Here is a 27,599-nt window from a genome sequence, read left to right as displayed (position 1 = left end):
AAGACATTCTGTTTCAAAGCAGCCCCTAGCCAGTGGTTGAGCATGGAGGGGGTGCTGGGGTCTGGCCATTTCTAACAGAGTACTCCTCTATAGGCAGTCTTTCTACTGGAGCCCTGTTGGGTAAGTGAGTCTTTCTCAGAGCTGTGCTGCACTCACAGAAATTCTTACCCAATCCTCTGTCCCCCCTATCTCTTCCACACATTATTCCTAGTAAATAGCCTACATTTCTAGCTCTGTCTTGGAACCTGATTCCCAAAGAATCCAACTGACAAATACCCCTCACTACCATATGTACCTGTTTTTATTCTCATATTGTTATTCTTTATGTCTGCAATTATGGATGAAATATCCATACTCAGATGGGAAGCCAATTCATCTTCTTGGGCACTAAATCTCATCCATTCTCATATTCTCAAGAATGTTGCTCCAGAAATTCTCCTCTGCATCTCCTATATTGATTTCTGTCTTTATTGGATCATACCCATTAGCATACATGCAGGTAGGAGGAAATTTGTCTCTCTCTGTTCTCCTTCCTTTCTTTCTTGAACCCATTTCCCCCCTATATCTGTCTACTAAAATGGTTCTTGTCAGAGACACATGAACTCTATGTACTAAAAACAGTGGTCTATTCTCAGTCGTCATTTTTCTTGAACATTTGACACCACTGATCATTCCTTTTCCCCTTAAAACACTTCACTTGCCTTACAGGATACTACTCTTTCTTGGTTCTTTTTCTACCTTGTTTGCTACTCTTTCTGTCTTCTTTGCTTGTTTCACTTTATCTTCCCGATCTCTAAATATTGGGATATCCCAAGCTCATCCTTGAATCTCCTTAACACACTCCTTAGGGGATTTCACCCAGCTTCATGGGGCTTTAAGTATTACCTGTAGGGTGATGATTCCTGAATTTATATCTCTTAAGCAGACTCACATTCAATGACTCTTTGACATTTGGATTTCTAATAATAATATCTGACTTAACATTTAACAGTTATGCCTTTGATTTCTGTACCCACTTCCACCACCAAAATGCTCCTTCTCTGTTCTCTATCTCAATAATTCCATCCTCTAGTCATTTGGGTCAAAAAGCTTGGAGCCATCCTTGTTTACTCTCCTCATGTTCCATGTCTAATCCATCACTATGGTGAGTTTTGCCTTCAAAATGGATCTGAGCATTTCTCATTACCTCCACTACTATCACCTGCTTCTGCCTTTGTTCCACTATAGTCTGTTTTTTAATGTTTATTTATTTATTTTGAAAGAGAGAGCATGCGTGTACAAGCAAGCGGGGGAAGGGCAGGGAGAGAGAGGGAGAGAGAATCCCAAGCAGACTCCGTGGTGTCAGTGCAGAGCCTGATGCAGGGCTTGATCTCCCGTGAACCATGAGATCATGACCTGAGCCAAAATCAAGAGTTGACCCTTAACCAACAGAGCCACCCAGGCACCCCTAACTATAGCCTTTTTATTCCTATCATCTTTTACAACACAGCAGTCAGAGTAATATTTTAAACTGTGAGCCAGTTTACATCACTCCTTAGCTAAAACTGTTTCCAATCACTCCCCATTTTACTCAGGGATATGAACCTAACTATTCTCATTGTCTCTCACTCACCTCTAATCACACTGGGCTTCTTACTCATGAGGAAACAAATTATGCTTCTACTTCAGGGACTTTGCATTTGCTGTTCTTTCTACCTAGGTTTTCTTCCCCAGGTATCTTCATGGCTTGATCCTTCCTCCAAGTCTCTTGGATGTTGTTTACTCAATGAAGCCTCTCCTGAAAACCTTTATAAGAAAAGAGCAAAACTCTCACAGCCTTCTCTATTGCTTTATTGTTTTCCATAGCTTATTTTACCATCTCCCACATATGTATTGACTTATTTATATGTTTCTTGTTGGTCTCCCCTAACTGAAATGTAAGCCCCATGGTGACAGAAACTTCTCTGTTTTATTTCACTAACACGACTTTATAACCTATAACAGTGCTTTGAACAGGCACTCAACAAATATTTGTCAAGTGAACCTATGGTTTAATAATAATGGATATCATATATTGAGCACTTACTATATGCCAGGAACTTATAAGATAGTTGTTATCATCATTCCCAAATTATAGATGAGAAAACTGAGGATCAGAAAGGTTAAATAACTTGCTCAAGGTCATATAGCTAGTAAGTGATGGAGCCTGGATTTGAACCTCAGCAATCTAGCTCCAAAATTAATGCTCTTGGGATGCCTAGGTGGCTCAGTCAGTTAAATGTCCAGCTCTTGATTTCAGCTCAGGTCATGATCTCCAGGTTCATGGGATGGAGCACTGCTTCAGCCTCTGTGCTGACAGCACAGAGCCTGCTTGCGATTCTCTCTCTCCCTCTCTCTGTCTCTCTGCCCCTCCCCTGCTTGTGCACACACACATGCCTACACACTCTGTCTCTCAAAATAAAAATTAAAAAAATAAAAAAACAAAACTCATACTCTTAACCAATATGTAATATTGCCTCAAAACATTATTAGATGATAACCTCAAAGTAAAAACAAGGCAAAACTAGACTAAAAAGTGTAAAAGGGCTTAATAGATTTTTATTTTTCCATGATGACTACTTCAATGCTTCTTTGGAAATATTAAGTATGAAAGTTCTCTCAAAAGGTTTTTTTTTTTTAATTTTTTAACGTTTATTTATTTTTGAGACAGAGAGAGACAGGGCATGGACGGGGGAGGGTCAGAGAAAGAGGGAGACACAGAATCTGAAACAGGCTCCAAGCTCTGAGCAGTCAGCACAGAGCCTGACGCAGGGCTTGAACTCACGGACCACGAGATCATGACCCGAGCCGAAGTCGGACGCTTAACCGGCTGAGCCACCCAGGCGCCCCTCAAAAGGTTTTTTAAGCATGAGTTTAATCTGCCTACTGGATAATCAAACCTGCCACTGGCCACAAACCTGCTTGAATAGACCTTCTTGCAGAATAAGGGAGTCATGAATCCATCGTTCCAATTATTACTCTACCCATAAAACAGTTCTAGGAGAGCAGGAAAGCTGGGGAGCAGCTCTAACACCTTCCTTCTTTCTCCAAAGCATTCATCAGAAATGGGCTTAGCAGCCACCTTCTAGATCACCACACTGTTAGCAGGGAGTATGACACAGAAGGAGTGTCAGTTCTAACTCAGTAAGTTTAAGGCTGTGTGTGACCTTGGCTGTTTATATACATTCTCAGAATTTCAGTTCCTAGAGCTGAAAAATGGGAATAATGTCTGTCTTATTAGGTGATTTTGAGGGCTAAGTGGGATAACTTTTGGAAAGTGCTCCTGTACAAAGTTGTGGATGTCCAATGAATATATGAGCTCTTTCCTTCCCTCTCTTCTCAGGGCCATGTGACCAGCAAATGAGATAATGACTATTAGGCTGATCTTGCAAATGCATAGAACACTGTACGACTGAGGAGTCAGACATCTGGAATTCAGGGTAGGGGAATATCTTACTTTTCTTATTCCCCAGGTCTTATTTCCAGTCTCCTCAGCAAACTTCATCATTTGTAAGAAAGAAAATATCCAAGATGCTGCCTGATTTTACCTGTTGAAATGAAAACAGTGGGATTAGAATGAGGTTAAAAATCTTAAAAATTCACTTGGGGGCCTTGCTAAAATGCAGATTCTCAGACCATGGACCCAAAGATTTTAATCAATAATTGAGGCAGAATGAGGGAATACAAAGGTGGTTAATAATATGGAGCATCCAGAATGTTGTACCACCTTAGTTGATCCACTCTAGAAAGAAGTTCATTTACTATTTCCCAAGATTCTGTGTCCCTCAAACCTCTGACCACTATTTTAGAAGATTATAAGGAAATTTTCATTACTCTGCTAGGCTCCAAATTGCTGCCCAGTGGTTCTTGCCCCAGGTCAGATTGACAGCATCTACCTCTGATGACACTTAGAAATGCCCTTTTTAAGCTTCTCTCCTTAATATAATAAGAAACATTAAGAGAACATAAGGAAAATGAAAGATTTGACAAGAAGTATGGGCAGAATTTAGATTCTTTACCATATTTCTCTCTTTTCTTTCTTTTTTCTTTCTTTTCTTTTTTTTTTTTTAGAGAGAGAAAGAGAGAGAAAGTACATGTACGAAAGCAGGGGAGGGGAAAAGGAAGAGGGAGAGAGAGATTCTTAAGCAGGCTCCACACCCAGCGCAGAACCTGACAGGGGGGCTGTGGGGGGGAGGGTGTGGGGGGAGTGGGAGCTCGATCCCATGACCATGAGATCATGACCTGAGCTGAAATCAAGAGTCAGATGCTTAACCTACTGAGCCACCCAGGCACCGCTCTACTTTCTTAAAATAACATATTTAGTATTTATAATTAAAGGAAAAAGTGAATTAAGTCAATGGCATATAATAAGTCCAGTGTTTGTTGATTTAATGATATAGGAACAGAATACAAAGAGCACAAATCATGGGTCAGACAGACCAGCTCAACCACATACTAGCTGTATGACTTTGGGCAAGTTACTCAACTCCCCTGGGCCTCTTCCCTCTTAAGTAAAATATTGAGAATAACTCCCTTGCAGTGTTGTAATGAGAATTCAAAATAATATATGTAGGGGCACCTGGGTGACTCAGTTGGTTAAGCATCTGACTCCTGATATCGGCTCAGGTCACGATCTCACGGTTTGTGAGTTTGAGCCCCCCCATATGGCTTACTGCTGTCAGCACAGAGCCTGCTTCAGATCTGTCTCTTTCTCTCTTTGCCCTTCCCTTGCTCACATTCTCTCTCTCAAAAATAAAAATAAGACATTAAAAAATAAATAAATACACTTAAAAAATATTTGTAAAGCACAATATCTGGCAGTTAATAGTCACTCAATAAATGGCAACAATTATCACAACTTTTCAATATCTGGATATGTTTCAGAAGGAGCAAAAAGAGAGTCGTTCTGTATTTTTTTAAGCTTATTTATTTATTTATTTATTTTGAGAGAGAGAACACATGTGCGCACACCAGGGCAGAGCAGAGAGAAAGAGAGGGAGAAGGCAAATCCTAAGCATGTCCCATGCTGTCAGCACAGAGCCCAGCATGGGGCTGGATCTCATGGACTGAGCCATGTAGATGCCTCTGTATTTTTTTTTTTACTTTAGCAGTATGTTAAATAAATCAGCAAGTTAATTGTGTGGGAGCAGTTGTGTGACCAAAAAGAAAATTCACAGCATAAGTTATGTGTCCCTCCTCCAAGGCTTGAAAAAAGTTTTATTTTCTTTAAATGAGAAGACTTTTGTTTGGTTTATATAATCCTACCAACCCTGCCTCCAACAGAGGAATGAAGGACAAAATAGCCACTTTGAATAGAGATAGTTATTTTACTGGGAGCCATGATTTAGTCGGTTTTAATAATTCCTTCTACAACTTTAAGATATTTTTTTATCTTTGGGATTTTTTTTTCCTCTTTTGAGTTGGAGATTTTTTTTCTCTTTTGAATCATCAGAAGTCTTGGTTAGAGAACTGGTCATTTGTTGGCTCTTCCATTTTCCTTATTCCAAGAAAAAATGTTCCTAATCTTCTCTGTTCTCTTCAGTGCCCCCTTACTCCCATCCCCCTCACACTAAACTCTTGGTTCTGCATTCAACTAAAAATCAGGACATGAGGGCTAGTTCTGCTTCCTAAAACTTACTAGTGCAGTGATCTTGGTCTATAAACAGCCTCTCTATTCCTCCATGTTATCATCTCAAAAATAGAAGAAAATAGACCTTACGTGCTTTCTTCATACAGTTCTCAAAAAGAAAAATAAAAAGCTTCTGCACAGCAAAGGAAACAATCACAAAACTAAGAGGCAACAGACAGAATGGGAGAAGATGTTTGCAAACATAGGTTTGCAAATGTCAGATAAAGGGTTGGCACCCAAAATCTATAAAGAACTTAACAAACTCAACACCCAAAAAAACCAAGTAATCCAGTGAAGAAATGAGCAGAAGACATGAATAGGCACTTTTTCAAAGAAGACATCCAGATGGCAAACAGACACATGAAAAGATGCTCAATATTGCTCATCATCAGGGAAATACAAATCAAAACCACAATGAGATACCACTTCACACAGGTCAGAATTGCTAAAAGTAACAACTCAAGAAACATGTTAACGAGGATGTGGAGAAAGGAGAACGCTTTTGCACTGTTTGTGGTAATGCAAACTGGCACAGCCACTCTGGAAAACAGTGTGTAGGTTCCTCAAAAAATTAAAAATAGAACTACCCTATGACCCAGCAATTGCACTACTAGGAATTTATCCAAAGCATCCAAAGAATTCGAAGGGTCACGTGCACCCTAATGTTTATAGCAGAGCTATCAACAATAGCCACGTTATGGAAAGAGCCCAAACGTCCATCAACTGATGAATGGGTCAAGAAGATGTGGTATACACACACACACACACACAGACACACAGACACACACACACACACACACACAGACACACACACACACACACACACACACACACACTGGAATACTACTCAGCAATGAAAAAGTATGAAATCCTGCCATTTGCAACAATGTGGATGGAGCTGGAGGGTATTATACTAAGTGAAATAAGTCAGTCAGAGAAAGACAGACATGATTTCACTCATATATGGAATTTGAGAAACTTAACAGATGAACATAGGAGAAGGGAAGGAAAAATAAGATAAAAACAGAGAACCATAAAAGACTTAAATACAGAGAACAAACTGAGGGTTGATAGGGTTGTGGGGGTGGGGGGTGGGTTAAATGGGTGGTGGGCACTAAGGAGGACGCTTGTTGGGATAAGCCCTGGGTGTTACATATAAGTAATGAATCACTGGATTCTACTCCTGAAGCCAAGACTACACTGTATGTTAACTAACTTGACAATAAAATAAATAAAAATATAAATATAAATAAATAAATAAATAAATAAATAAACAAGAGAAGAAAAGAAAAGAAATAGAATACATAAGAAAGCATTTTGTTAGACTGTAAACGCTAAAAAGCTCACTGAAAGCTACCTGTTTCCCGTGCTATCCCACTTGAATCATAAAACGGAAAGAGGCTAGGTTTGGGCACTTTATTAGCTATAGCATCTTGACAAGTCAAGTCACCTCTTGAGCCCTCTGCTTCCTCGTCAGAAAAAGGGAGACCTCACAGACCATATGACTTAAGAAATATCAGCATGCGGGGTGCCTGGGTGGCTCAGTCAGTTAAACGTCTGACTTCAGCTCAGGTCATGATCTCACTGTTTGTAAGTTTGAGCTCCACATCGGGCTCTGTGATGATCTCAGTGCCTGGAGCCTGCTTTGGATTCTGTGTCTCCCTCTCTCTCTGCCCCTTCCCCCCACCCCTCACACTCTATGTCTCTCTCAAAAAATAAACTAAATTGAAAAAAAAAAAGAAATATCAACATGCTTTGCATTGTGGCAAAGCTATACTCACTGCTTTTTTGTGTCATTATTCCTTCAAAGATCATAAAGAGTCCCAAAAGTAAGAGAAAGAATTTTCTTCCTTTGTGGCCATCTCCCCCCAGCCTCTGTCCTAATGAAAGAATGTAACCACTTCTGTCTAAACAACAACAATAATAACAAAAGCAAGGGGATAGTGTATGGATGTTTCAGAACAGAGGGCAGGAAGGGTGAGGGATCAGGCAGGGAAATTAACCAGTTTTCTAGGCTAGGACCCACCAGGAGGACAGCTGGGCTCACAGAGCATCTGAAGGCTGGAACCCCTGATAGGGACAGGGCAGGTAAGGGAGTTCCCACCTGTAGGCATGCTGAGAGTCACTAGGTTTTTACAGTAAGGTGTAGGGACCCCATGGTAAACTGGGTGTGTCCAGCTGATTAAGTGTGTAAGGTGAAGTAGGATGTGGGAGTATCAGACCGAATTAGAACTTAGAAGGAAAGGATGCATGCAAGGGTGATGTCAGCATCATACAGAACTGTGTCACAAGAAAAACAATAATATAAAAAGATAATGCTGGAGTTTTAGAAATCTAGTCTCTCAGGCTTTATCCAGACTTGATGGATCAGAATCTGCATTTTAATAAGATCCTCTAGTGATTCATATGCACGTTAAAGTGCAAGAAGCATTCCTTCAGCATGATTTAAATTCACAAATAGAAGGTTTGCCTGCTTGGAGAGGTTGATAGAACTCAGAACTATTAGTGCCTCAGTTAAGCATCTGACGCTTGGTTTCTGCTCAGGTCATGATCTTACAGTTTGTGAGTTCAAGCCCTGCATCAGGCTTTGAGCTGACAGCGCAGAGCCTGCTTGAGATTCTCTCCCTCCCTCTCTTTCTGCCCCTCCCCTGCTCTTTCTCTCTCTCTCTCTCTCAAAATAAATAAATAAACATTTAAAAAAACAACTAAAAACATTTTTATAGATGAACAAATATATAGTTTTAAATGTATACTTTAATGTTTTCAGTGAAAAAAAAAACCCCAATAGATTTTAAGAAAACAATCAAATTAGGCATATTAACATGATCACATATTTACACAAGATATAAAAAGTTCCCATTATTTATTAAAAAGAGAAAACTGAGCGGTCCCTGGGTGGCTCAGTTGGTTGAGTGTCCAACTCTTGATATCGGCTCAGGTCGTGATCTCACTGTTTGTGAGATGGAATCCCTGTGTCAGTGTGGATCCTGCTTGGGATCCTCTCTCTCCCTTTCTCTGTGTCTCTGCCCCTCCCCTGCTCTCGCACCCTCTCTCAAAATAAATAAATATTTTTAAAAAGAGAGAGAGGGGCGCCTGGGTGCCTCAATTGGTTAAGCATCCGACTTCAGTTCAGGTCATGATCTCACAGTCCGTGAGCTAAAGCCCCGTGTCGGGCTCTGTGCTGACAGCTCAGAGCCTGGAGCCTGCTTCAGATTCTGTGTCTCCCTCTCTCTCTGCCCCTCCCCCGCTCATGCTCTGTCTCTCTCTGTCTCTCAAAAATGAATAAACGTTAAAAAAATTAAAAATAAATAAAAATAAAATAAAAACAGAAAGAGAAAACTGTAAAAAAGAGATAACAATGGCAACTTGTGCAAAGTGTATCTACATTCTTCATATAGGAAAGGAAGGAGAGAACAACATGTGTACCTTCGTTCTTTCCTTCCTTTCTTCCTCCTTCCTTCCTTCCTTCCTTCCTTCCTTCATCCTTCCCTCCTGCCCTCATGTCCATATCTCTTGAAACCCTACTGTGTGTGTAGTAATTTACATACATCATCTCCTTGCACTTCCATGCCAGTCTCACTGAGCTAGGAAACCAAGAAAGTGGAAATAAATAAAGTGGAAAATAACTAAACCAAGAAAGCTTCACAGAGGCAGTGTCTTGTCCAAGAACCCTTTGGCAGCCCTGTACTGTAGAAATCACTGGTCAGAGACAGATTTCCCTGGCTATGGAAACTTCCATGATACACTCCAAGACAAGTGGCTGTAGTTTCTAGAGTCTCTATTGTATAGTGGGTTATAATCAATAAACGTTTTGTTTGATTCCTGTCTCTACCACACACTAGCTGTGTGCTCTTGGACACATCACTTGACATTTCTGAGTCTCAATTCTGTCAAATGTAAAATGGTATAAGAAGAGACAATAATACATTACATAGTTATGAGAATTAAAAGAAGCAATATAGGTAAAGCATTGACCCCAGTCCTGTATTTACCAAAAGTGAATTCCCTTCCTCTCCAAAGGAATTCCAAGACTATGTAGATTTCAAGGTTTTGTTTTTTTTATAGATTGCAGTTTTTCAGAGGCCTCCTGGGCTAAGGCCTTCATTCTGGAGCTGGCTGTTGAGGCACTCTTTTCTCCTGGGTTGGGAAAGAATCCTCCCCATCTTCAATAACTGGTCTCAAAGGAAGAGAGAGAGAGAGAACAACTCTATGAAGACCTGAGTATATGAGCCCTCCAATCAGAACCAGGAAAGATGACTGGCAGAGAGAAAAAGACTAGGTCAAGAATTGTCATCATGGCTGGGCCAATCACACCCAACATCTCTCTGGGGATTTTAATATTTCAAGATTTTACCACATCTCTGATGATTCCCTTCTACACCCAAAAAACACCCTCAAGAATCACGCGGGACCAGTAGGGCAGTGTAAAGTATTGCAAACCTGAATCTAGCCTCAGAAAGATCTGCACTAAAATCTCAGCTTTTCTTTTTACCAAATGTGTCTTCAGGCAAATTATTTATCTTTTCCGAACCTCAGTGTTCACTTTTAGAAATGAGAGATTTCATAGTGAGAATTAAGTGGCATTTGCAAAGTCTTTAATATGGTGCTTGGTACATGGTAGGGACTCAGTACATTTTAGCTATTATGATTTTCAGGATGAATATAATTAGCCCTGTTTTAAAGATGAGCAGTTTGAGGGTTAGAAAGATCAAGATTCATTCAAGTCTTGTGATTTCCAGCCTGGAGCTCCACTTTGTGAAAACTTTAGAGGCACTGTTGATCAGTGGCTCTGAGCTCTGAGAACTTTACCTGCCAAAGGTCCAAGGCCAGAAACATTGATGTTATAATAGTGACAAATGGTGGGATCAGGCTTATATTTAGCGTTATCTATTCCTGGATGAATCCACTACCCCTGTTAACTGGGATTGTCAGTAATCTGAGGTTTCCATTGTTCCTAAGCAAAGAACCAAAGAGTGCACATGGCATTAATATTTTTCCATTCTTCTCATGCAATCAGAAAGACTAATTTATAAAGACAGTTGTATTTATACAACTTATAAAGACAGTAGGATCCCTGTAGCTTCTTTCCCTTTCCTCAAGCTAATGAATGAGACTCTTCCAAGTTCTCCTTTTACCCAGAGGGTAGAACAAGGTGGCAGAGACCCATTCTAAGCCTGGTTCCATCTCTGTGCATAAGTTCGTTCATGACATTAAGGAAATGTAGCTTCACAGGGAACACCATCTAAGGACTTTGGCACTTGGGGCATTCTCTTCCTAGTATATGACACAGGAAACTGTGGCGCAATAAAATCATCAGTTCTGTCAAACTGATGTATCAGTTTGATGCAAACTGCTTGCCTCAGTTATATCTCTGGACTATTTGATAGCCAATCCTTTTAGTTTCTTCTCACTTCTGACATGAGGTCAGGAGTTGGTCCTTAAAGAGAAGTTCTCCATCCTCACCCCCAACACCTTTGGCTTATTCATATCCCACCTTTCTCTTTCAGGATCAGTTCTGAGACTTCCAGTTCCTGACCTCAGACCCATTTTCTGTTTTGACCATGTTCCTTTGGCTGCTTTCCACCACTCTGGACAAACCCCTTGTCTAGGGCTGCCTAGATCTCTCCCTCCCAGCATTGACCTTTACCAGACCACCAGGTAGGCACTGCCCTAATAACAGGGCCTAGATGAGGCTACAGTCTTATGGGGAGTGGGGGTGGGGGTGGTGGTGAGGAGAAAACCGCAGGATCTTAGAGTTTCTGTTTTGTAAATTATACCTTACATCTCTCTCTTCTCTCTTATTTCTCATACCTGTTGCAAGGAAAGGCCCCCTTCACTTTATACTTCAGGTTTGGCATCAGAGGCCCTTCCCATTCCCCATCCACTACCTCATTCCAGTCATCTGGCTTCTTGGCATTTCGGTCTGGGATGTACTCAAAGTCCTTCCAGTTCTAAAACAAAATGTTCCTTCTTTAGGACAGGTGAATGGGCTGGGATAAAACTGGGGTCCTTACAGTCAGGCTAGACCTGACTCCCTAACCCTGTCAACCTCCTGTCCTTACCCCTATGAAAGCCCAGCTCAAGATTCTGCAAACAAATCCAATACAGGAGAGAAAAAGCCTTTAAGCAACTCTCGCTCTTCCTCAAGTTGTCACTATCACTTTGACCTTGAATACTTCAAGCTCAAATAAGTTGGAAATTTCCGTTCTGTCTGACCCTCTCCCTCCCTCGATCATGTGCCCCTATGGTCAGAATAAGTCTTCTAGCCTGTATCACTCTTCCTGAAGACCCCCCTTGGTGATCTGCTTTGTACCCAGAATGCTCCCAGACCTGTACCAGTCTTCCCTTTTACTCCAGGCCTCTTCTATTTACCAAGACAAAACTCCAAGTCACAAACAACCTACCCTGACTTTCATATTTCTGACTTTTTCATATTTCTTCTGTTGTGGAGCCTGCAAAATTTTGTTTTATCTACCTAACAGGTCATCTTGGTGCTGACCATTTGCCCAGACTGACTGAAAGCTTCAATGCTAAGCCAACTAGACCCTGTCATTCAGTAACATTGCAGCTGGGAAAGTTCTCTAGTTCCTCAGCTGTCTCAGCTACTTTTTGATTCCTGAGATGTAATAGTCAGCATCCCATCATGAGGGCTATAGTCTTCATAGATCCCTGCCTATCTAACTGCTTTCCCTCTTCTCTAACTTTACTCAGCAGGGAGCACAGAGACCTGTAGCCTCTCCCCTCTCCCCCAGGTCTTGAGCCAACCCTGATTACATCGGGTACATGGTCCTCAACAGGAGTGAGGGTCTGTGGTTAGTCTTGCTGCTCTAAGCCTGCTTACTGCACCTGGAAGAAGACTCACCCCTAATTTTCCTGTGGTGCCAAAGGCACAGACACAGCCTGCTCACCTGTCTTAATTCCCTGACTATGCTTCTCTCCCATGAGACTGGATCCCTTTGCTAAATCATCCTACACACAGCTGAGCCACTGCCCACCTCTCTGCAGGCCTCTTCTTAGGAGTTCCAGCCACTGGGTCCCATGTTGCTCCTTGTTTAACCCTAAACGTCTTTTCTGCATGAGAATGAATCTGCTCTGACCTGTGGAGAACCGACAAAATAGCTAAGGCCCTCCATGACCTGGCTCCAATAAACCTTTCCAACTTCATCTCCCACCAGTCTTCACCTTGAAATTTATGCTCCCAAAATAGTAAACTGCTGCTTTCAATTCTTTTATGTAGCCATGTTGCTTTCCACCTAATTGTTGTGCCTCTGCTCCTGCTGTTCTCTGGGTCTGGAATATCTTCCCTCTAACCCAATTTCCCACTTCCCTTGCTCTAATAAATTCAGTGTTGAAATCCAGTACATTTTAACATATAAATCCTGTATATTAAAAGGACTTACTATTTTCTAATCACTATATTATGTATGTTAGCTCATTTAATCCTCACAACCACCTTCACACGTAGGTATTATAATAATCCCTGTTTGTGAAATTGACTTTCATAGCAGTTACATTCCTTGCCCAAATGTAACTGCAAGTAGGTAGGAGTCTCACAGTTAGTAAAGGGTGGAACTCAGATTTCAATCCATATCTATATGACTGCAGTCTATGTTTCCAACCCCTAGGTTAACCCAATCACTCAAACATTGCTTCCTCCTTCCAAGACCACCACCCGAACCCTATCACAGGCTAGGTTAGGAGCCTCTTTTGGGCTCCACAGGATTTGGGTTTCCCTGACTCTTAGCACTAATTACACAGTGTGACCTCTGTCTGTGTACTTGTCTGCAAACTCCACTAGATTCTAAATACCAGGAGGATTCTCAATCCCTGGATTGTGCTATTCATAGCTATATCCAGGAGAGCTTTGCAGTGAGTGATAAGAAATCAGTGAATATATTCCACACACTCCCCATATCAATAACTCTGGAGTCAGAGATCCAGATTCAAATCCTGGTGCTAATGTAGGTATACTTGCCAAGTCACTTCATTTTCTACGTGTTGTCTGTTTCCTTATCTATAACAGGGATCAGAGCACACTGTTCACAGAGGCTGTCAGAAGGATCAATAGAGTCTTAACAAATGTAAGTTGCTTCCCTCTTTCCTCCACACCTCTTTGGATACCAATATTTAGCTGGATACCTCTTGGAGTGATTAATGCCCCAGTTTCTGCTTCTCTTCCCAGCTTTCTTCTCCCAGCCCCATAGCTGACATCTCCATCTGTTTCCCAGCCAAACAGGTTTAACCTCAGGTTTCTTATCTTTAGGACCCTCTATTTGCAGATGTTCATCCCATTTCCTTGGTTTCCAGGCATAGAGGTCTTTTATCTTCTTGGGAGACAGGAAGTCTCAGTCAACTTCCAGACCCCCAGCAGCCACTTGCTAGTTGTTGTTGATTTTGACCTCATAAGTAGCTTTGGGTGAATGATCAAAGTGTATAGTTGAGTATCTTTATTGATCTAGAAAGAGGATAGGGAATATTTCAGCTCCACTATTGGACATCTTTGGACCTCAAGCATTAAATGCACCACCTAAAACAGTTCCTGAATGCCATCCCCCAAATATACACAAACATATTTCACCACACCCCTCCTCCCATTTCTATGATTAATTCAGTAGAGACTCTGGATCTTTTTCTCCTAAGTACATACTTCTTTGGCTCCCCTGACCACCATCCTTCAGCTCCATCGCAGTTCTGGTCATTCTCTGATGTTTTCTGTTTTTCTGTCTGTGCCCCTTGATCATAAGCTTTTCAAAAGCAGAGGTCATGTCTGACTCATCTGCTGTGTTAACAGCTTCCAGCACAAGGCCTACCCTAGAGGAGGACCTCAGGGAGCCCTTGCACATACAGTCCTTTCACAGTCCTGCTAGCAAAGGCCTTGAGCCTGAACATAATTTCTCCAGTGACTCAAGCCCTATAGGCTTCTCTAGACCCAATTTCTGCCTCTCCCCTGCACTCTGGTTGTGCTGAGTTACTTACAGTACCACTCTTTCTCAGGTATTTTTTACTTTCCTCATGTGATTGCCTCTTCCAGGAATTAAATCCTCCCTAAAATTGTCACACTCTTTCACAAGACCAATTCATGCTCATCTTTCAAAACTCAGCACAGGCAAGACCTCTAGGAAACATTTCCTAAGGCTCCACGTTGTGTAGAGGGCTTCTTCTGTGCTTCCCCAGACTCTGATCATACTGGGTAGTCCTCTCCTTTTCTTGATTCATACCTTCACTGGACTGTGAGTTCTGTGAGGTCAGAGGCCATGTCTGGGGCTCACTTTATCCCCACCCCAAGTTGGAATTTGGTGAATGCCGATTGAGATGCTAAAGAAATCCAGCTACTATCCTCCAGCTAACCTAGATCTCTCTAATCTAATGCTACTAAGACAAGCCCATCACTCATATTTTAGCTTAGTACCTGCCACCTCGCCCATCCCTTCAATATTTAGCAGGGCAACAGGGCCATGCCAAACATTCTTCCAAGAGAGGACCTTATCTAACTTCCTTTCAGAAATCAGGCTCTTATGTGAACTTCTGTAATCTATAGCACTTCTCTATATCTATTTTCTGATAGTATTTAATTTATAGGTTTTTTGTAAAGGTTAAGTGAGATAACACATATAAAATGCTTATCCTTCCCCCTAGGCTGAAGACCAGCCCACATACTTACCCTGAATTTGATGGTCTTGTTGTTCTCATGCTATTTCCCTTGATAATGAAGGATGACCTGCACTTTGTTGTTGCCAAAGCCACAGAATGTCAGGGCCTAGAAATTAAACCCTAATGCATGGTGTTACATCACTTTTAGGCAGTTTGCCTGGTCTGAGGCTAAGACAGACATAGCTAATATATTAATCAGGGCCCCAGCAAGAAACAGATAGCACACTCAAATTTAGTATTACTTGAGGAGAATTTAATAAAAGGACTATTTACAAAGATAGGGGACCTTGAGAAAGCATAAAGAATAGTGCTGTGCTGTGCGCTGGCAACAGAAGGGCTATTCCTACCCTTATCCCTGAAGGGGCAAAGAGTAAGAGTGGTTACCAGAGCCTGGAAGAAAGACTCCTGTGGGGAGGGTGGCTGGAGGGAAGCTGTGACTTTCAGTTGAGAGGCACAACTCTCTTTCTTCCCTCTGATCTACTGCCAGGACTTCCATTGACCAAACCCAACCAGAAAATCCTTCCTGTGCCAGGAACATTATACCATATCATTTAGTTCTTGTGACAAGCATGTGTTACTATCTCCACTCTTAGCTGGGAAAATTGTGGCTTAGAAAATTTAAGTAACTCACCCAAAGTCAAAGAGCTAATAAGTAGCATTGCTGGGATTCAACCCAAGCCTACTAAGAAATAGAGCCTGGGGTTCTTTCTGCTTTGTGAAAACTTTAGAGACAATTGTTGATCAGTGGCTCTGAGCCTGGAGAGCTTAATGTGACAAAGGTCCAAGAATAGGTTTTAACCTAGTTTTTCAACCTCACTCCCCATGTTCTTCTTGACTATCCTAAACACACACACATGTACGTGCGTGCGCAAAGTGCTCTAGCCACACTGGTTTCATTGGTTTTCTACTTGCATTTCAATTTCATGCCTCTGAGCTTTTGTATAGCTTCCTCTGTCCTCATTATATTTCCCCCACCTCCTTCTCTGCCTATTAACATCTAACTCATTCTTCAAAGAACAATTAATACCCCATCCAAAAAGCCCCCCCAGTTGGACTGAGTCATGCCATCTTTGTAGTCTCATAGCACCTCATCAATATCTTTTTAAAACTATGTCTTGGAGCAGCTGGGTGGCTCAGTCAGTTGAACAACCAACTTTTGATTTCCACTCAGGTCATGATCTGACAGTTGTGGGATTAAGCCCAGCATCGGGTTCTGCACTGGGTGTGGAGCCTGCTTGAGATTCTCTCTCTGCCCCTCCCCTGATCACGTGCATGAGCACACTCTTTCTCTCTCAAAAAGAAGTAAATGGATAACTTAATAAATAAATAAATAAATAAATAAATAAATAGAAAATATGTCTTTCATTCTGCCTTTAAAAAAAAATATTCACATGCTTGCTTCCCCACCAAATAGAAGGCAAAAATATGGAGTAGAAAAAAGCACAGGCTTTAATCTGGATAGATTGGGTTTGAATTCTGACTTCCCACTTACTCACCTTGGGCAAATTTCTTGCCTCTGTTTCCTCATCTGTAAAATGGAGCTATTAACAGCTGAAACTGCTTTGGTTGTTTGAGCATCAAATAAATAATATTCATATGAAAAAATCACATTTGAAAAAGTATTTCCATTTTCCTTACTACAACCATTTCATACATAAACATATAAACTCCTTGTAAGGAGGGTGGATTCTGACGAAAAGAGAAATGGGCGAAGACACATTCAGGCACCCAGAGTGCTATATTGTTCTGTGCATGCAAGAGCTTGAAAGATGAGGGAGAAAGAGTTGGTGGGGGAGGGGTGCAAATAAAAAAAGGGAAAGAGGCTGAAGAGGAAGATTTTGGCAAAAGCTTGAAGCAAGAAATCTGAAACTCCCTGGGAAAAGAAAGAAATTTTTAGGGAAAATTTTAAGAAAATTTTGCTGTATGACATGTGGCATAATGCTTGCCTCTGACTTTGTGCAAAAACATTTGGTACATTCCTCATCAGTGCTTTGGGAGTTGGATTAGCTTTTATTGTTGTTTGTTGGTTTAAAAAAAATTTTTTTAATGTTTATTTATTTTTGAGAGAGAGACAGACAGAGTGTGAGCAGGGGAGGGGCTGAGAGAGAGGGAGACACAGTATCTGAAGCAGATTCCAGGCCCTGAGCTGTCAGCACATAGCCCAATGTGGGGCTTGAACCCACGAACCACGAGATCATGATGAAGTTGGTCGCTTAACCAACTGAGCCACCCAAGCATCCCTGTTTGTTGGTTTTTAAATCTCAACCATCATTCAAGATTGGAGCTAAGTAAGAGCTGGACTGCTCCAAGGAGGCCTAGTGACATATTTGAGGTTACAGATGCAATACTCTGGACTCATTATGGATGCTTAATAAAGGTGATTTATATGACCTCTTGGGCCTTCTCTCATCAAGGGCAGGAATCGCTTTCAAAGCAAAGCCATATTGTAGTAGGTGCATTTGAGGGTGTCTACACAGTTTATGGTTCCTTTCTCCCTTTTGGGAACTGGGGAATGTCTCTCTGTATTGCAGCCTTGTTAATAACCATATGACTATCTCTTTCGTCTATTTATATTAACATTTAAGCTTAAGGTTGCTTTTTTCAGGTCATTGAAGAGTCTTAGTGTGTAGGAAGGTGGATTAGAAATTTCCTTTTTCGGGTCAATCTGAGCCTCTTCAACAATTACAGTGCCTCTCATTAAGACCTCATGTGGCTTATAGTGACCACTATCAGAGAGCTTACAAGCATGATGTAATGCTCAGATTCTGAATGCCTATCCTCCTGGTTCAGGGTATCAGGAAAGAGTTTTGTATACCTGCCACCACAATCAATGCCTTGCTCATGTTTTACTGAAAACTGAACCACCAAGGTCTCATTCTCATTGCTAAATGGCTTAAACCTGGTTTAAAGTGCATAAAACTTGGCATCTTCATTGGTCTGCAGACCTGGGAGCAGAGAACACAAAATCTTTAGGCTTAAGTACTCAAAGAGCAGCCAGAGAGACCCAGTACTTGGTATCACCAATCTTTGGTACTTTCTTACATACCTACTATGTGTCAGGTGCTATCCTGGACACATTACCTTATTCAAGCCTCAGAAGAACCCTGCAAAATAGGTATTATCTCTACTTTACAAATTAGAAGTCTGAGTCACAGGGAGTGAAGTGACCTGGCTAAGCCCTCATGGCTAATAAGGAACTAAACTAGGATTTTATTCCATGTTTGTCTGATTCTTTCTTCCCCTTATACCATTCTGTCTTTAATGCTCAGAGATAAATACTGTTCTGCAGCTTTACGAAATAAGGCCCTGTTTATCCCAAGAAGCACAGAACATTTCTAGTCTATGTAAATTATCTTATAGATGAGGAAACCAAGCCCCAGAGAGGAAAATTATTTATCCAAGATCACACAGTCACAAACAACAGACATACAAGAAGCCAAGTCTCCTGACTTCCAAGCCAGTGGTCTTTCCATTATTCCATGCTGCTGCCCAGCTTACTGGTTTTGTCTCTGTCACTTAAATTCTCTAAGTCTCAGTTTCCTCATCAGAAAATGTGGATAATTATTCCTACCTCATAGGGATCCCATGAAATTCATATGGGTAAGAGATGTGAGAAGCACTTTGTACCTTGTCAACATAAAATGCAAGGGGCTATCATCATTCATGATTAGATTAGATTAGAGAGGGTCCTTCCTTCATGATTCCACAGCTCTCTGCGCATCCCTGGGTCACACTGAGTTGCAACTAGGTTTATTTCAGTCTCTTTGAATAGTTTTTAAGCTCCTGAAGAGAAGGGAAATCTTCATATTCCTGGAATCTAGGCCAAGGCCTAGCATAGAAGAGATGTTCAATAAATATGTGTTAAATTGCACAGAAGAATCACAGGTGCTGATTCAGCTATCTCTGGAGCATTTATTGCATACTAGTCTCTGTGCTAAACACTTTCATGTCTGATATTGCATTAGGAACTGTGTATTTTAGAGAGTATGCTTACTTCACTGAAGACCTCAAATGAGGCCAGAGAAGACTTCAGGGCGAGGGAGTGGGCCAAAGGGAAAGAGTATTGCACCCATAAGCAGAAGACCAAGCTCTGAATCTCTACCAGATTCTGAATCTCTGAAGCTCTACCAGACCCTGCTATGTACTCCAATGCAATCCCCTCCATCCTTGCTGAACCTCATTTGTACCTAAGAGCCCTTCTGGACAACCAAAGGGAACCTAATGCACTTAAGTGGAATGAGATCTGAGGAGCAACAAATCAGAAATCAAACTGAGAGGAGGTGGGTGTCTGTGCAGACTGCCCCCAGAGCCACCAAGAAGCAGGCGTCCCACGAGTCTCTCAATCTCCAATTCTCTCTCCTTTGGAAGCAATTTTTCAGAGTGGATTTAAATGAGACTTTAAATGCTCAAGTCAGTTTGTAATGTTCTCCTTTAATAAAAATGAAAATGAGATTCATAACAGTAGCCAGGAGAGAGAAGATGGGAAGTTACTCCAGGGGACAATCAATGGATTCTATTTATAGGATAAAAGCTTTCTCAGGCAAAAACCCTTGCCTTGTAGACTTTGCCCTTAGAGCTCCCCCTTCCTTCATAATATTTTTTGGCTCTTACAGCAGTTCTGCCTAATGAGCATGGCAGGTGATGATTATCATCTCCATTTAACATCAAGGCTCAGAGAAGTGAAAAGACTTGCCCAAATTATGCAGTTAGTGAGTCATAGGAGTTAGCCCTCAGTCTGTCTGCTCCACTCTCCTTTGCACCAAGCTGCTCTAGGGGAAAGCAACATTTGAAGGTTATACAGCATTTTTTCCTGTTTCAATTGCAGTGTTATATTTAAAAAACTCAGGGTGGAGAAAGCAGGGTAGCCCAGCAGTAATTAACCCAGTCGTGGAGTCAGACCTAGAATCAGATCACAGCTCTGCCTCTCGCCAGCTGTGTATATAGCTTTGGGCAAATTACCCATCCTCTCTGGGCCCCCTCTGCAAAACTGGGAACATAACAGTAACCATCTCATGAAGTTGTTAGGAAGATTAATGGGGATAATGTGTCTAAGGGCTTAGCTTTGAATATCTGTTATTTAATAAATGGACATTATTATTTTGTGGACAGTTCCTTCTTCTCCACCTGCTAATTTTTTATTCTAAGAAAGAGAAATGAATTGATAATTATGAATAAAAACAATTACATGAAAGTCAGAACTTTTTCCCAATTAGTATATTCCTGAATTCCAGCATTCACCTTTATCCTCTTCTTTGTCTGTATAAAATTTTCCTGCTGTAAACTGAAATTACCATAATCAAGCCTATGTTTAAATTATACCCATCGTTGGGGCGCCTGGGTGGCGCAGTCGGTTAAGCGTCCAACTTCAGCCAGGTCACGATCTCGCGGTCCGGGAGTTCGAGCCCCACGTCGGGCTCTGGGCTGATGGCTCAGAGCCTGGAGCCTGTTTCCGATTCTGTGTCTCCCTCTCTCTCTGCCCCTCCCCCGTTCATGCTCTGTCTCTCTCTGTCCCAAAAATAAATAAACATTGAAAAAAAAATTAATAAAAAAATAAATTCTACCCATCGTTTTTTCCACCCACCAATGGGGGAAAGAAGAAAAGCAACATATAGAAATTATTTGTGTTTTCTTAAAGACAATAAGATGCAACTAAGGCTGACCAAGCCTACAGGAACAGTAAGGGAATATCATGGAATAACTCCAATATTCCTGAAAACCCCTTTACTATCTGATGCCTAAATTCTACCATTTGTTTTTTTTTTTAATGTTTATTTACTTTTAAGAGAGAGAGGGAGAGAGAGAGAGAAGGGGAGGAGCAGAAAGAAAAGGAGACAGAAGATCCCAATCAGGCTCCATGTTGCCTAGAAAGCCCAATGTGGTGCTCAAATTCACAAACCATGAGATAATGACCTGAGCTGAAGTAAGACACTTAACAACTGAGCTACCCAGACCCCCCTAAACTCTACCATTTGTGCCCTACTGTGTGGAGTGGCTTGACTACTAAATATTTGAGCCACTTACACATTAATGCTCCACCCTACCCTCCTCTATGAGAGTTAAGTCTTAAAAACCATCATGGCAATGTATGATTGGTTGAAAGACTTGAGGGATTCTCTTAACAATAGATGGAAAAAATATGGTTAGGGGAACTAAGTCCTTATGCATATTTATGTCTAGTAAGATAAAATAATCAACTCACCAAGAGATTAGCAATACCATTTTATACTTCTTGAATTAGTAATGATGATATTAAACAATCAATTTCCATTTACCATTTTTTTATTGCTTAAAATTTTTAGACTCTTCCTTGCAGTTTTGAGGAGATGCTGATAAATTTGTTTTGCTTTGGCATAGATGGCATACAGACATCTTTTTAGGACCTGGCACTCCATGCAAACATTCAGTGCCCTTCTGATTTTAGGCTTCAGAGTTGCTGACTCCCACTTCCTGGGCCCACCATGGTCCCAGAGTCACAGGGCAATTTGGCAGCTTGTGATGGAAAAGGCCTTGGGTGTAGCCTTTATTTCATCTCCTCCCTGCAGCTAAATGGATATTTCTCAAATTCCACTACCCAGTATGTCGGGTTATTGCCTGAGCTCTGCCCATGAAAACCCTACTTCAACTCCCATCCAGTAAGACCACCCTGAACTGGCTCTGTCAGCTCCTGTTACTCAAGCCTGACAGCTCACCTCCTCCCCTCATGAGGCTCAGGGGGTGAGTTTGCTTTCTACGGTCTTGCCTCATCTCCCAAGATCTCAGCATTAGACAGGACAAGACATCTCAGTGACCACCTTACCCACCACTCCTGACAGCAGGCCTCCCATTGTTCATCCAAAGAAGGATAAGGACTGATACCAAAGTTAAAAGATTTGGCCCTTATGTGGGTCCCTAAAAATTTCACCTCATTTACTCCCATGGATAATGCTATGAAAAGGTACTATTAGTTGCATTTTGTGTCTACTAAGTGGAGGACTTGAGATGTGAACTCATTTGTCTGACTTCAAACCTGGCCTTTCTTCTGGAAAAAGAGGGAGCTACAGGGAAAGGTGCTATGAAGAACAAAAAGTTGTATAATCATAACAACTAACAGCAGTCATATGTCAAGCATGGTGCTGAGTGCTTTACATGCATTATCTCACTGCATTCTCATAATAGCTCTGAGACAAACGTGCTATTTTTCCCCATTCAAATGATAAGAAAAGTAAAGCTAAGAAACCTATCCAAGAGCCCAGTTTGTAAGTAAGTGGGCAAGCCAGGTTCAGTCGCAGGCCTCTATAATGCCAAAATCTTTACTTTTAACCCCTATACTATAAGGCTTCCCATGAGGTGATGTGTGTGAAAAGCGCTTTATAGCCTAGAATGCACAGCAAAGGTAAGAGTCATAGTACTTTACACTTTGTAATTAATAAAGTTATTTGTGTATAATTGGAGTAATGTCTGTCTTCCCCAGACACCAACATGCTGGTAAGTTCCATAACTGTTTTACTTACCATTGTGTCCCAGTATCTCTCATAAAGTTAATTGCCAAAATATTTGTTGAATGACTGAATGGATGTATGTATGATCTTACCTTTTGCCTATGCCATAAGATTCTCAGCTTTACAAACGGATAGATTCATTTATTAATCCATTTGACAAATGTTAATTGAATTTAACAAGTACGCAGAAACAGTTGTACAACTTTGATCTTGAACTTTATGGTAAGAGAGGCTAGGGCAGAACTCAGAATTGTTTATGGCTAATTATTTTTCTGGGTGAACAGTATTGATATAAATCAAACCTGACACAATTTAAGATGTCCCCAAATAAGGAGCCTTTCTTGTTAGGAGAATAATGTCCTGTGGTTAATAAAGTCCTACTTTAATGTTTTATATTTTTCCTCTTAGCATCATAACATCTTAACATCAGAGAATGCTCAAGCCAGAATGACTGTTGGTGGTCATTTCATCTGCCCTCCTCATATTACAGGCAGGGAAACTAAAGCCCAGAGAAGGAAGTGACTTGCTTATAGACAAAAAATTGTCAGTTGCAGAGTTGTGATTAGAACCTAGTTCTTCTGCACTTTGGTTCTGGGTTCATTATTCCTTCACTCAACAAATACATATTTTTAAAAAATGTTTTAAGGTTTATTTGAGAGAGAGAGAGAGAGAGCACAAGCAGGTGAGGGGCAGAGAGAAGGAGAGACAGAATCCCAAGCACAGAGCTCAGATATGGGGCTGAAACCCATGAATCATGAGATCACGACCTGTGCCAAGATCAAGAATTGGACGCTTAGACAACTGCACCAGCCAGGCGCCCCTCAACAAATATTTCTTGAGCATTCACTTTGTGCAAGGCATTAGGCACAAAGGCATGGATCTCCCAGGTTCTCTTCAGGGTCTCAGAGTCTGGTAGAAAATACAGACAAGTAGACAGTTATAACACAGTGTGGTAAGGACAGTGATAGAAGGAAGCACAGGGCAATGAAATTCAGAAAAACCCTGAATGCCCTCCAAAGTCAGAGTGAACTTCAGAGAAGGCATACCTGAAGGAGTGAGAATGGGAAAGGCAGAAAAGATGAGGAGTGGGTGTTCCAAATAGAATGACTTGCACATGAAAAGGCCCAGAGGCATCAAACAGCACAGTGTTTCAAGGGAAATGCAAACAGTACTTTATAGTTTTCAGGGAACAGGAGAGGAAAGTAAATAGGGACCAGCTCAAAGAGAGATCTTATTGAGAGCAGGAGAGCAGTGTATCAACCTCGAGTATATGCTACTATCTTTTCTCCTCTGATAAATCTTTCCTTCAAATTGGTCAAATACTGTATGTCCCCAGAGATCCAATCAATAAAAAGTAATAGATGTTTGGAAGCTGGTACATCTAGCTGATGAGTGCACATAATCATACCCAAGTCTATAGAAATACAGGACCAAGGAGGCCATATAACATGATTCCTATGTCAAATGAACTTATATCCACATTGCACCTCCCACCGTGTTTGGCTTGTAATGTAGCTCAAATCCAAAGACTGGGCTAGGGACTCATCTCCACCTATAGCTTTAGCAGTATCTTTAACCTCTCTGAGATTGAGTTTCTTCATCTATAGAAAGAGATTATCTAATTTATTGAGATTCTGGGAGAATCAAATAAAATAGAATGTAACAGAGTGTCAGGCACATTGTAAGTGCTCAATACATACTACCTGAAGCTGAATCTGTACATATGTGTATATGTATACAAAGATACAACATCAAAGGTAAAGAGAGAGAAATCTTTTTTAGCCTTGAAGGTAAGCCTTGTACCTTCCCCAACACCTAGTCCTGAGCTTGGGACACAATAGGTCCTTTAGAAAATGCTTGTGTAATTACATGAAAATACACATTTGCTGCATTTATTCAACATAATCAGACTGCATTTTGCAAAAGAGAATTTGTTAGACAAAACTAAAGCTTATTTCTTCAGGTGCCAACATTTTATATATCATTTTCAGTGGAAAATTTTTGTAAACATTATAAAAGACTCTGACATCGTACGTACAGAATCTTAAAATGTAAAGTTCCTTGAAGACTCAAACCCTACATTAGGTTGTGATGTACAGCAGAGGTGTGGGTTTGTTTTGAAAATTTTGTCTCCATTGTTCTTGTTCTGCCGTGAACACTCACTTTTCCCTGAGGTCAATGTGTTTGCCTCTAGCAATCTACCCAGTGAGATCAGTGGACCTACATCCCTGCTTACCTGCCTGCCAGCTTATCTGCCCACTTCCTTTCCTTTCTTTTTACTGGCCAGTCTATCCACATTTGTTACATAGACCATAGTCACTCAAATATTTATCAACTGATAAAACGCCTTGTGGTATAGTGAACAGCACTGGATAACAATCTGAGCCTTCCCCCCTATTTCTGTATGTGACTTGAGCCAATCCCTTTTCTGAATCTGTGTTCTCATCTATAAATAAGGTTTATATTTAAACTCTTCAAAGAAGGGATACTGAATACATAGTAGCTGCTCAATGTTTATTGAATAACCGATTGGCATGAGGACCAAATTAAATAAGATAATAATAATTAAGATAATTGCTATCATTGTGATTGTTAATAATTATTAAAAATAATTATTTTGGGGCACGTGGATGCCTCAATCGGTTAAGCATCCAACTCTTGATTTTGGCTCATCTCATGATCTCATGGTTGGTGGGTTTAAGCCCCCCATCAGGCTCTGCACTGACAGTGTGGGGCCTCCTTGGGATTCTCTCTCTCACCTTCTCTCTCTGCCCTCCCCCACTCATGCTCCCTCTCTCTTTTTCAAAAATAAATAAACATAGGGGTGCCTGGGTGGCTCAGTCAGTTAAGCATCCGACTTTGGCTCAGGTCATGATCTCACAGTTTGCAGGTTTGAGCCCCACATCTGGCTCTGTGCTGATAGCTCAGATGCTCTGTCTCTCTCTCTTTCTCAAAAATAAAATAAACATTAAAATAAATAAATAAGCATTTAAAAAATTTTATAAAAAGGCACCTGGGTGGCTCAGTCAGCTTACAGTCAGACTTCAGCTCAGGTCATGATCTCATGGTTTGTGAGTTCAAGTCCAGCATTGGGCTCATTGCTGTCAGTGCAGAGCCTGCTTCAGATCCTCTGTCCTCCCCTCTCTCTCTCTCTCTCTCTGCCCCTTTGCTACTCAGGCATTCATGTGCTCTCTCTCACTCTCAAAAATAAATAAATGTTAAAAAACATTTTTTAAATAATTATTTTTGCTCTCACTGAATGGGTACTACTAGTAGGTCCTTCATTTATTTTATGGGTTGTCATTTCTAATCAACTATACCCTAGGAAGCACATAACCAAGTCTATTAAGAAAGGAGTGTTAAATAAGAGCCTAAATGCTTGAAGTAAAAGACAATCCAAGTCATTCACTTAAATATTTACAGAGCTCCTGTACTGTTGCAGTGTAAGTGTTAGACATCAAAGTACTAATAAGACACAATTCCTCAAGCCCTCTGGCCCTCAAGGAGCTCACAGTCTAATAAGAAAGGCAAATAAAGTGTCTATTTTTCTCATTTTATATTTCGTGATTTTTCAAAGCAAAATAATTTATGGTAGCAGCAAATAAACAGTAAAAACACTATAATCTACCTCACAGACATGACCACTGTCAGCATTCTGATATATTTCCTTCCAGTCTTTTTGTTGTTTTGTGTGTTAACAATGGCCCCTGCTCCCACCTCCACATCTCTGCAGCCCCTGCAGAGATCCTTACCATCAGTTTGCACTTGAGACCTGGAAAGGCCAGCTGGATCAGGCCTCTTTGGTTTGGGCATCTGTCCAGAGTGATTCTTCCTCAGGCCAAGCATGTCCAAGTATCCACAATTGGCAGATGGACCCAATCGCATCATCAGCTGGAGGCCTGAGCAGCAGGCTGCTCCTCAGCCCTCTGAGCTGTCCTCCGTGGGTGTGAGCCAGCTGGGCACAGAGGCCCTTTGTCTCAGAATGTCTCTTCGGCCAAGTTTTCATGGTCAAGTCTGAGAGTTGACAGAATTAACATTCACACACACCCAACCCCCTTGTGACTTCTGCATCATTTAGATCCTCATCTGCATTCCAGTTTCTTTCTGCCTGATTTTGTACTTTTACAAATGGCACTGCCATTGCCTTCGCCCTCCCCTCACACTTATTTGTATCACTAATTCAGGGATTCTCCAATTCAATCAATCAACATTTCTGCATATTTTAATGTGCCAGCCCCTATGCAAGGTCTCAGATTCCAAAAGCTCATTTTGCCCTGAGGCCACTGGTACTACTTCCTGCTGGCTAACTGACACTTGGCAGCTTTGCAGCAGTGGCCAATACAGCCATTATGGAAGCAAGAGACCTGGGTTCAACAAGCATCTCTGCCAGTTACTTACTCTGTGACTTTGGGAAAACCACCTCTCTTTTCTGAGTCTCCATTTCATCTGTACAGTGAGAGGGTTGGATTCTAAAGGTCTGGCATGCCCTCCGGTTGCTGAGCTGCTCTCTGGCCTGGAATAGCCTAGGAAAACAGCAGAGAGAAAGGAACCTCAATCAAACTCTGGTACAAAGCTTTTAAATGGCCCTGCAATGTCATGACCTCTCTCTGGACCTCAGTATTCCCATCTATATATGGGGAGAAGGAGGCCATTTGGGGCTGGATGAGCTCTCAGGGCCCCTTTAGCTCTAACATCAAAGTATCTAAGATTTACCTTTCCCGAGGTTGTTAAATACTACTTAAAATGTGAGCTAGAAGAACTTCAACTTATTGGAATCATGGGAGGCAGTGGGGTGGGGAGCAGGGGTAATGCAAGAAAGATCA

General features: G+C 41.3%; 1 pseudogene; it reads right to left on the bottom strand.

Annotated features, from left to right (window-relative positions):
• Positions 1-1,758: 1,758 nt before the first annotated feature.
• Positions 1,759-26,589, bottom strand: LOC125171758 (calreticulin-like; annotated as a pseudogene).
• Positions 26,590-27,599: the final 1,010 nt, after the last annotated feature.

The sequence above is a fragment of the Prionailurus viverrinus genome, chromosome C1 (genome assembly GCF_022837055.1).
Source record: "Prionailurus viverrinus isolate Anna chromosome C1, UM_Priviv_1.0, whole genome shotgun sequence".
Taxonomy (NCBI): domain Eukaryota; kingdom Metazoa; phylum Chordata; class Mammalia; order Carnivora; family Felidae; genus Prionailurus; species Prionailurus viverrinus.
This window is presented reverse-complemented; position numbering and strand designations above follow the sequence as displayed.